Consider the following 11,984-nt stretch of genomic DNA (forward strand, 5'->3'; position numbering starts at 1 on the left):
CGCCTCAGTTTATCATCCGCAGTCCAACGGGGTCGTGGAACGTGCCAACGGAAAAATCTTCACAGCTGTCAAGAAGATGCTCCTTGATGAAAAGAAGGGCAGATGGACCGATTTGTTACCTGAGGCAGTCTGGGCACTAAACACGACTAAGTGCAGGGCGACCGGGTTTACTCCCTTCCGCCTTCTATACGGATCGGAGGCCATGACCCCGCAAGAAATGAAGCATGGGTCTCCGCGAACAGTTCCGTCAGCCGTCCCCGATGTGGACGAGCCAACTTCAAAGGATCTCATTGACTATACCAAGCCCAGACCAAAGCATGGCGCGACCACACAGTCATCCCGAGGGAGTTCAACGAGGGGGACCTCGTACTCGTCCGAACAGCTCGGACGGAGTCCAAGGGCAAGCTGGAGCCCAGGTGGGAGGGCCCCTTCATAGTCAAGACAAAAGCTTCCCCCAGCGCTTACAGGCTCACGACGCCAAACAGCGAGGACCTGGAGCACTCCTAGAACATCGACAACCTCCGCAAATTTTTTGTTTGACTCCTCAGGGCTGATTTCGCCCTTGTAATTCGCAAAAACAATCTTGTACCGGCCCGCACTCTTTTCCTCCCGGGGGGTGAGGTTTTTAACGAGGCGGAGCCATGTAATATATGTGTGAAAATCCCCCACAAAAACATGCGTCGAAAAAAGACCGCGACGACGGTCTTCGACATTCGACCAATACGAGGTCACCGCGAGGCTAAGCGCTAGCCACCCTCGCGTGCGACAAATCCGCGCAGAAGTCGCCTAAGGGTGCAGCCGGACCAGCACAACAAGTGCGAAAAAATCGAAGTCTATCGCGAAGACTATCCGCGCAGAAGTCGCCTAAGGGTGCAGCCGGACCAGCACAACAAGTGCGAAAAAAAATCGAAGTCTATCGCGAAGACTATCCACGCAGAAGTCGCCTAAGGGTGCAGCCGGACCAGCACAACAAGTGCGAAAAAATCGAAGTCCATCGCGAAGGCTATCCGCGCAGAAGTCGCCTAAGGGTGCAGCCGGACTAGCACAACAAGTGCGAAAAAACCAAAGCCTACTGCAAAGACTGTCCGCGCAGAAGACACCTAAGGGTGCAACCGGACTAGCACAACAAAGGCAGAAACGACAACATCAAACCGTCCGTGCCAAGACCAACTATAATCACACCAGCACAGCACAACAAAACAACCCAGACAAAGTACATAACGCCTTCGCACACATATACAAGCGAGGGCACTCAACTTCATCATACAAGCCTCTACACATATAGGCGAGGGCACCACACTCTACATCGGCTCAACCTTAGGAATAATTCCCATCTCCCTATAATTAAATAACATTATCCTAAGCTCCTCACCCGCAAAAAGACTTCGCAGTTCCCCTTCACCTGTATTCACGGCGGCCGGCAAAGACAACAGTTCCTGCCGGCCAGTCCCACTCACACGAAGCCGAGCCCCCTCCGCCCCACTAACTCTACGCTTCGCAACCGCCCTACGTCGTCGTCGCCCGGTGCTAGGACCTGGTAGGGCTGGGCATTCGGTTTTTTTTTGAAATTTCGGTTCGGTTTTTCGGTTTTAAAAAACTTCGGTTTTTTAGACATTAGAAACCAATCGGTTTTCTAGAAAATGAAAACCGAGAACTTCGGTTTCGGTTTTTTACTTCGGTTTTTCGGTAAAAACCGAATACCAAACTTATACTCGAAACAACACATGCAACAAGTTTATATGATAGATTACACATAATTTTAAAAAGTAAAAATTATATAGGTACAAATATTTAGAGATACATCATACATCACATATAAATAAGTGAATAACAATTTAATTGCTTCACACATTTAGTTCACATAATCGAAAAATCAAATTTTACAATTGATAAAGTTTGGTATTCGGTTTTTTTGGTATTTCGGTTCGGTATACGGTGAAAACCGATTACGATACCGAAAACCGAACTTCTCAGATATAAAAACCGAAACCGAACCGAACTACCGAAAAAACCGAAATTTCGGTTCGGTTCGGTACGGTTCGGTTCGGTTTTCGGTTTATGGTAAAAAAGTGCCCACCCCTAGGACCTGGCACATCTCCTGCGTCCGTGACGTGCGACGAAGCCTCTGCCGCAGCCACATCCAAGGCCGCAAAGTAGTCCAAGTCCTCCTCTGACGACTCCTCAGTCCACTCAACCGAGCTCCCAGAGTCAGCACAATCAAAAAACTCAGATGCAGACCCACCACATTCATTACCATCTTCCGCGGTCGAAGCCGCCAAAAATTTAGTAGTAGCGGTTGTGTGCGCAGGCCCAAAATCTTGAACCTGCGCAGCAACCAAAATTCAGTAACATGTACAAATTTCTCCAACCCTCTACACCCACTACGCCACCTGCGACGGCCCTGACGTTGCGGGAGCCTCCGCCGTTGGCTCCGCCGTTGCTTCCGCTGTAATCTCCGCCGCCACCGCTGCGGGATCTTCAGCACTCGGCGCAGCAGCTGCAGAGGCATCAGGTGCGCCTTCGGCGACCTCTGGGGGCAGGCCTTCGCCGGCCGCAGCAGATGCGGGGGCACCCGACGCGTCTCCCCCAGTCTCCAGGGTCAGCTCCAGGGCGAACCCAGGCACGGCCTCCGCCGGGGTCGGCTCCGGGTCAGACAGCATGCTGTTCAACGCCCCAAAGTCGTCGACCCTCTCGCCACGCGCCGCCTAAGACAAAAACACACAAAACTCATCAAACACACACACAACCTACATCCAACAAACACCAAACATACAAAAACGTTACCTGAGCCCTCGCCGTCTCGGCCCGCTCTCTGACCACCTCGCGACCATGTGGACCCCACAGCCGGTCGAAGATAGCTCCGGCGGATTCCTTCACTACGGGGTCCTCAACCTTAAAGATATCTTGCTTAAAATCTTCTTCGACTTGGTCGAAGACCTCGAAGTGCCGGCACCCTTCCCGGGAGAGCGCATTCATCGCCCCCTCGCAGGTGACCAGGGAGGCATACGCCATAAACCCCTCCACGACAGTGGGGAGTGCCTACAACTCCTCCTGCACCCACTCCAGGCAGCGAAGTCCGGGCTCTCGGTCCGGCACTTCGAAATCACCGGTCCCCGCGCCCAGCCCGCGGTATGTATCTACAAGCAGTTGGCGCGTCCGCTCCGCCTCCACGCGTGACGCGGCCTCGGCCCTCTCCACGCGGCTCTCCAGAGCGGTGAGCCGCTCCTGCAGCTGCTCGGCGCGCTCCCTGGCAAGATTGCCCTCCGCCCGTGCCAGGTTGGCCTCCGTCTGCGCAGCCTGCGCCTTGGCAAGAGCCTCGTTGGTCTCCCTCCTTTCCCCCGCCAGCTGGCGCCGGAGGGCAGCCTTCTCTCCCTCCAGTGTGGCCACCTTGTCCGCCAGCTTGCGACACTTGCTGTCGGCGGCCGATTTCTCACGGACGGCGTCAGCACGTTGTGTCCGAAGTCTCTCGACTTCGGCAGCCACAACCGCCGTGAGGGCCCCCGACGCAGTGCGGCTGGCGAAGTCAGCCACCTGCAGAGCAATTGTAAGACCGCGACCCCAACAAGCCGATAAAAAAAGGACGAAGTCCAGCTCAGCGGACCTGACTTAGCGCCTCCGTCACCTCCTTCAGCCGGCGGGACGTAGCGCCCGCCTCATCCATAACAACCGCGAGGGCCGTCACCTCGCCTCCGGCGCTAAGAGCCTCGCCCTTCGCCTTCGGCACTGCGGCAACCGTCGTGGTCGCCGCGGCGGGCAAAACCATAGCAAGTTGGCCTTCGCCCGACCCTGCGACGTACCAACGAATAATTAATTAAAAAAAATAAAAATAAAAATATATAAACAAATAAATAGAGCCAACAACTTACCACCGATATAGTCCTCCACACTAATGTCGGTGGCGAAGTCAGCGACACGTTTGCCCGACAACGGCAACGCTCGGGCCGCCTTCGCCACCTCCTCCACTCCGCTGGACGGCGGCACCGCCTTCGCCGACTTCGGGCCTCCGGCGCCTTGCTAGATGCAGGGACGCCCGACTTCGCCGCTAGCGGCGGCCGGCCTCCGCCGGGGGCCACAGCCTTTGCAGCCCCCCGCTGCCTCTTCGGCCTGGCTTCAACGAGCCTGACAGCCGCCTGGCGCTTCTGAGCCGCTCCCTGGCGATCCTTGTCCATCACTGCTGACACAACAGCAGCAATATTCCGCCCGTAAGGAAAAACCCTCCATTCACGAACCATGCGAGATGTAAAAAAGTCCTCGCCAGCCGCGCGGGGGATAGGAACGTTCCTAGGCCAACAACCCCCGGTAACCCTCAGCATCCGAGCCAAAGACTCCCGGAGCTCGGGCGAAGACATCCTTTCCCCCGGGGCCGCGCACGTCCTCATCAACTCTCTAGCAAAACCATCAGAAACCCCAAGTCCTCCCATAGCAGTACCTAATTTTCTCTTTTTAGAGGATGGGGCGGCCGCCGGCGCAGGGTCGTCTCCAGTCTCCACCGCCGGTTTCTTCCCGCGGCGGTCCACATCGTCTTGACCAGGGTAGCCATCATATGGCAATTGATTTAATTCAAAAACCCTGTTCAAACGGTCATTTGACCCGCGGATATACCAGCTGCGCTGGCCCTCTGTCCTCGGCACGTAACGTCCAACGAGCCGCACCGCCGCATCCTCTGCCTCACGCACAAAGGCGGTCGGATCGCGGTTTTGCAGATTCAGGGCGAAGGCGGGACTTCGCACCACTCTTCCGCCATGGAAAGGCATCTGGCGAGGGCACACTTCGCCCAACGCCCAGCCATGCGCCAAGGGTCATACCCCGTACGCCACAAATTCTTCAACCAAGTCGCGCCCACTGCTCAGGCCGGCGGCGCACCAAAGGGCCCCTTCGTCCACATCCTCCTCCGCCACTTCGAAGGGCGGGTACGCTGAGTAAAAATGAGAGCACATTTCGGACACGAGAAGCCCCTCATGGCCTTTGACGGTGCCCTCAGCAACGTAAAACCAAAATTCATTCTAGTTGCCCCACTTGTTGCGGGCGCAAGGCACCAACTCGACTACCTGCATCGTGGTTTTGCCGGTCTTCGGCGTGAATGTGCAGGACCCAAACTGAGCAACTTCGTCTCCAATCATCCTCTTCTGCCAGTGCAAACAATAATACTTCGCAAAAACTTCGACCGATGGCTGTCCGCCGTACGAAGTCGTCGCCCAGACATACTTCGACAGAGCCACTATGGCATTCGGTGTCAGCTGATGTATTTGAACGTTGAACTTGCGCAGGACTTCGCCAACAAATCGGTGCGCAGGCAAGCGGAGTCCGGCGGCGAAGAACGCCTCGAAAACAACCAACTCGCCCTCCGGCTCGGGGACTTCCTCCGTCCCCGGGACTCGAGCAACTCCGCCGCCGAAGTAACCCAACCGCTGCATATCTTGCACGCGGACCGACGACATCCGCGATACGCCAAAATCAACAGAATTGCCGGCGCGCAACTCCTCCGCCATTAAACTACTCAGCGTCTCTTCAGACGAGGCGGCGGCCGGCGGTGAGGGAACGGCCGGCGGTGTAGAGGCAGCGGAAGAAGACGAGGACGGCATCGCTACGTACCGTCGGCGGCGGCGGGCGGTCTGCTTCACTCGAGCCAGATCTCCGGCGAACAAGAGCACGGCGGGGCGACGAGCAGCAAGATGGCGGAAAGGGCGGCTAGGGTTTTCGCGGAGCGCGGAAGGTGAAGTTCAAAAAGCGCCGACCCCCACCCCCTTTTATAGGCAGGGCGCGGCGCTTCGGGAAACCCACAATCCAACAGTACGCCGTCAATCAACGGTCATATCAAAAACCCCCGCGGAACCACTTCGAGCGAGGGCAGCGTCTCCGCCATCTAGCGACGTCTTCAGCACCAGGTGACTTTGTCGAACTGGTCCCTCGGAGGGCAAATGTTGGGGCGAAGGCTAAGGCGCCACCCTTCGCTCGAAGCCTTCGCTGCAGCAGCTGAGCTAACACAGACAAAGCAGGCAGGGACACCCTTCGCATGTACCGCGCCAGACGAAGACCGGCGACGAAGGGCATCCCACTGTGCGGCCTCGTCCAGCTCAGAGGCCCACGTGCGATCCGGCCCATCGTAACGGGCCCCGCGTGGCCGCTGTGCGTTACGGGCCTAATTTGTAAAAGCATCCCTGTAATTACGGTCTGTAACCCCGCTTTATGGGAATATTCTGGGGATAACCTAGGTAGCTGAGGGCACATGCGTCCTTAGCTCAAGGCGCTGCGCGCTCAGGTACCTATAAATACCCCCGCACAGTGCCCGTGAGAGGCCAGATGAACAGTGCTTTTGCCATCACGTGCTAAAACCCTGTTTGTGCTAACATTCCCCCCACTGTTGGATCGACTTGTGCCCGTGTGCAAGTTCCAACAACTGGTATGAGAATTTCCATCATGGTAATTTTGCTTTTGATGATGCTTCTCCTCTGTCAGCAGAACTGCAGGCTACACCTTGGCCTCCGTCTTACAAGCCACCTCAACTCCCCATGTATGACGGACACTCAGATCCGAAGCAGTTTCTGATGAGCTACGAAGCAACGATATCTTCCTATAGTGGCAATACTGCAGTCATGGCGAAGTCTTTCGTCATGGCCGTCAAGAATGTTGCACAAACCTGGTACTCCTCCCTTCGGCCAGGAACAATCACATCATGGCAGAAGCTGAAGGATATGCTGATCACCAGTTTCCAAGGGTTTCAAACGAAGCCGATCACCGCTCAAGCCTTATTCTAGTGCACCCAAGACCACGAAGAATATCTCCAGGCGTATGTGCGAAGGTTCTTACGCCTGAGGGCACAAGCGCCAACAGTGCCCAATGAAATTGTCATTGAGGCCATGATTAAGGGGCTTCGGCCGGGACCTTTAGCTCAATACTTTGCCAGGAAGCCCCCTCAGACTTTGGAGAAATTGCTTCAGAAGATGGATGAATACATCCGCGCTGACAATGACTTTCGGCAAAGAAGGGAGGAAGCTTACAGGTTCTCTGAAATAGCCAGGGGCTTCGGAGGGAGAATTCATCCTAGACATGTCAGATCGATTCATTTCGCTCAGAATGATGACAGGGGAAGCCAGCAGCAGAGGCCACAATATTCCTCCTAGGCTTCGGGGCAGCAGCAGAGGCTTACAGCGAAAAATAAACGCTGATTCCACTGAAGTAAAAGGCGAAGAAGCTCCTAAGGGAGGCTTACAGCGAAAAATAAACGCTGATTCCGCTGAAGTAAAAGGCAAAGAAGCTCCTAAGGGAGGCTTACAGCGAAAAATAAATACTGATTCCGCTGAAGTAAAAGACGAAGAAGCTCCTAAGGGAGGCTTACAGCGAAAAATAAACGCTGATTCCGCTGAAGTAAAAGGCGAAGAAGCTCCTAAGGGAGGCTTACAGCGAAAAATAAACGCTGATTCCGTTGAAGTAAAAGGCGAAGAAGCTCCTAAGGGAGGCTTCCAGTAAAAAATAAACGTCGACCTTCGGCAAATATCATTTTGCATAACATCACATCATCACATCATGTGCATAGCATAACATCATACATCATATTGCATCAATGACGCAAGAAGGGGGTTCAATGTTAATATTCGGAGATTGTTTCGAAGAAACAGTCTCAAGGCACAAAAATAATTATTGAAGAAGCATACCTTCGTCAAACTCTGAAATGAAAAGATCTATTGGTTACTGATTTTACGAAGATTGGATGTTTTCTATGAAAAATACGGATATCATTTACGAAGCATGAAAAGAAGGGAAGGTGTTTTTTCACTGAAGGCTCAAAAACGGTATGTATGTAAAGTTTCATGCATCGTAAAGAATTGAACCATAAATAGCTTATATATTACATTCAAAGTTACAAAATATTACACATATTGTTCAACAAATATTACATTCCAAATGTTTTCACAATAACATCTAATCTTCCCTTAGAACTACTTCTGCAGCTTCGTTCAGTAGTTGATCAACAACTTTGTCCATGATAGCTTCGACCATTTTTCTAATCTCGTCATCCCCCTTTACGTTGGGGTCCGCTAATGGCTCGGCGGGCTCTGAGGGAGGAGAAGGTGCGGCTATGTTACAAAGTGTAGGCAAGTTTGAAATCAAAAAGTTACAACAAAAACCCAAAAACTAGTAGTTAATACCTATTCGTCCTTCGAGATCCGCACTTTTCTCAGCGGCCTCTGCTACTTTTCTAGCGTCATGAATACCTTTTTCGCTTCTTCATATAATTTCTTGAGCCATCTCCCGGCCACCATTTTCCCAAATGTCGGTGAAAAATTTTCCACCAACCAAACTTGCCTCGGCCGAAGGGTCTTTATGTCTTCAGGAGATAAATCGGTTTCGGTCTGTGCCAAGGATTTCACGTGATTGCAGCCTTTTTTCTCCAAAACAGTAGCAATCCCCCTAGCACCCGAGAAGGCGCATATGTCTCCGTGGCTATTCAAGACTTCTTCAAAAGCTTCAGCTTCGTGGCTGATCCACCCAATTGGGCCTTCGGGGTCGCCCCTCATGAAATTTTCTTCGCTTGAGAACGCGCCAACGCTGGCGAAGCTGGTTCTTATTTTCTTAACACATTCTATAGATTTTTCATAACACCTTTTCTTGGATGCACGAAGCTCTTCAACATTTTTTTCTAAATGATTTGCCCATTGTTCACTAATTTCTCGTTTTGTTTCTTCAACCGTGCATTCTTCTTTAGCTCTGGCTAGTTGTTTCCGAAGATCCTCAAGTTTGCGCTACTGAGCCTCAGCTTGAGCCTTGAAAGCAGCTTCGTCTTCTTTTATTTTATTCATCAACGAATGTAATATTTTATCTTTTTCGAGACCTTCGTTCCTTAGTTCAATTACCTCGGAACGAAGGTTGCTCAAGGCTATCGTACACCCTTCATCTTCGGCATCTTTTTGTGCCCTGAGGGTATTGCTAAGTACAAGGCCCTGCAAAAAAATGCGTTAATAAGTTTAAGCAAATGAAAATTTTTGGTTTCAAGGAATAATACAAAGATCTCATTTTTTTCACCTTTAAACTATTGTACGCTAAGCTGTCGGCCAGCTCATCCTTTGACAACACCGAGAACCCGTCTTCTAATGTTGGGAATCCGAAGCTCTTGCTCATCTCCCGACAGACAGAAATTTCCTTGTTGTTAGGGAGACAATACAAGAAGTCTTCTTCTCCGCTGCCGTTGAATATCAGTGCCCCTTTTGGATATTTTAATTTTTACGCATAGAATTGAGCTTCTCTTTTTTCTTTTTCGCTCAAATTTTTACCCGAAGCATGACGTAATACATAGTCAGAAGCTTCATAAGATGCTTCGGGAATAGGTGTGGCGATTTTCTCAGATAAAGCTTCTTCTGCAGATTCTTTTTCCGTTTCTTTTTCAATTTCCAAGAATTCCCTCTTGGTAGGCTCTGAAAGCCTAGTTTCAGTTTCCTCTTGACTTTTGACAGCTTCGGCCTCAGTTTGTGTCTTTGAAACTTTGGCAGCTATCTTCGGAGTAGCGCTTGAAGATTTTATCGTTTCCAGTACATCTAGCACATTAACCATTCTTTTCCTCTTGGGGGTTGTAGTAAGGTCTTTTTGTGTCATCGGCATTGACATTGGCACCTCAACTCTTGCTGAAGGACTTAAAATTTCAGATGTCTTTGTTTCTTCAGCTCTCACTTCTTTTATTTTTTCCATCTCCAGCATTTTGGCCGGCTCTTCAATATTTGACAGGGGAGTCGGCTCCTTGGCTTCGGTGGCCGAAGAGGTCTCACCGACAAACTCAGGCACTGTGGCCGGTTCAATATAGCGTGGCCGGTGTGTAAGAACCTTCATCTTTTTCCTCTTTGGCGCTGGCTCACTAGGAGCGGCTGAAGCAACTTCCTTCACAGAAGCCGTATCTTTCCTTTTTTGACCCTGTGTTGGGTAATGATAGTCAGGATAGACGAACCCAATGGCATCAAATACTCGATTGAGTCTTTTCTTCTTCCGGCCTCTGAAGGCCGCAGACAGTGCAGTATCTTCTGCCTTCGAGTATGGTCCAAGCAGTTCATCGCTTATGGCCTCAATACATTTTAACCAGTCATCATCTAGCTCGACAAACTTATCTCCATATCTGAAGGTGTATCTTAACCTAACTAGTCCACCTTCGTCAGGTTTGCTGATGGTTTCCTTTGGCATTTCCCAATCTTCTACAAGTGGCCACACTCTGAAGGCAATGTGTTTCTGGATCAAATCCCTCGTCCCAATGAAAGAGCAAACTACCCCGAAGGCTCTCCGACATTTTTCGGCGGCTTCGTCAATATCCACCTTCGGTTTCCGAAGGCCAAAACGCTGCCAGATGGGGCGCATGATGATACCTTTAATATCTTCTCGCATTTTTAAGTCGTTTTTCACATAGAACCATTCCTTCATCCAGTCTCCGGGCCATCTCTTCCGAAAAGTTGGCACGGGACAGCTTGACCCAGAGCGGGCAACGAAGCTGTAGCAGCCAAAATTGTTATGATATTGCTCTTTACCCCATGGTTTCGTCTCATATAATAACTCATGCATACTTCAGAAACTTTTTGCATTTGGCTCCAAACCTTGGCTCTTCATGGCCCATACGAAGATTCCCATCCTTATGATTGCTTCGGGAGTAATTTGATGAAGGCAGATTTCAAATATCTTCAAAACTTCTACCCAAAGTTGCTCAAAGGAAACCGAAGTCCAGCCTTGAAGAAACTTCGAAATATCACGACTTCATTCTCCTCGGGAGTTGGACAAGTTTTCTCTCCTTCGTCAGCCCTCACAATAGATAAATCCCGAAAATATCTACCCCTCATATTGACAAGATGGCTTTGCTTTATGCTTGATTTTCCAAAAATTGCATGACTTGGTCGCCAGGGTCGATCTTCGGAATCTTCACCACCACTTTCCACATCATAGCTGTCACTATCACCAGTGTCTTCAGATAAACTCTCTAAGATCTCCCTAGTAATCTTCTCTGTATTTGTCTTTGCTATTGATTCAAGAAAGCCGAGATTCATCTCCTCGGAAGGACTCAGCTTCGATTCAGCAACATCTTTCTTATCTTCAGACATCTTTGAAAATGCTGAGAAAGTGCTCTCGAAACCGAAGCCTAAAAATTTAAAAAGCCAAGCAAGTGTTGGTGTGCAAGTAGGGATGGCAATGGGTCGGGTTCGGATTGGGTATGACAAATACCCGCCCGCAACCATACCCACGGGGATTGATCATACCCGCCCGCGACTATACCCGCGGGTATAATTTTGTACCCGTGCCCGTACCCATCGGGTATCGGGCGGGCATCGGGTACCCGCGGGTATAGTTTTACATGTACACCCACTGAGAGCATTTAAACTGTAGAGAAACATATCATATACATTATACATGTAATAGTAACAATAAGACAATCAATTTAGTTCACAAAGCAACTTAATTCCAGAAAATATAACTTAGTCCAAAAAGAAATGTAATAAGACAAGAAAACATTTGACTTTGCACACTGCACTGTTGACTGATACGCACACAACACATGCTACTTGCAGCTTGCTTGCTTGTTGCATGCATGCTGCCGAGCACAGTGGCACAAGCACACATTGCACACTCGCACAGGCCACAGCGTCAAAGACTCACAGTTACAGGCTCACAGCCACACAAATTACCTGAAGAGAGCACGCCGACTGCACAGTCAGAGTATCAGCTCAGAGAGCAGGCTAGGGCGGGTACAGCATGTGGCTACCGCGCGAGGCAGCATGACGCAGCCGGAGGTGCCAACGCCCGCCGGAGCGCCAAGCTGTGGAGCGGCCGAGCGGGGGAGGTACGACCGTCCGCCGTCGTGTGCTCGTGCGCGTGCAGGTCCCGATGCGGGACTGGATGGAGGAGCGATTATGACAATGATAGTGATCATCCATCGAGTGGCAACTGAGACTAGGAAATCGCCGGCCGGAGGCATAGCCGCAGAGTGGAGCTGAAGCACTGGGGTGGTCGAGTGGAGTTAT

The sequence above is a fragment of the Zea mays genome, chromosome 3 (assembly GCF_902167145.1).
Source record: "Zea mays cultivar B73 chromosome 3, Zm-B73-REFERENCE-NAM-5.0, whole genome shotgun sequence".
Classification (NCBI taxonomy): Eukaryota; Viridiplantae; Streptophyta; class Magnoliopsida; order Poales; family Poaceae; genus Zea; species Zea mays.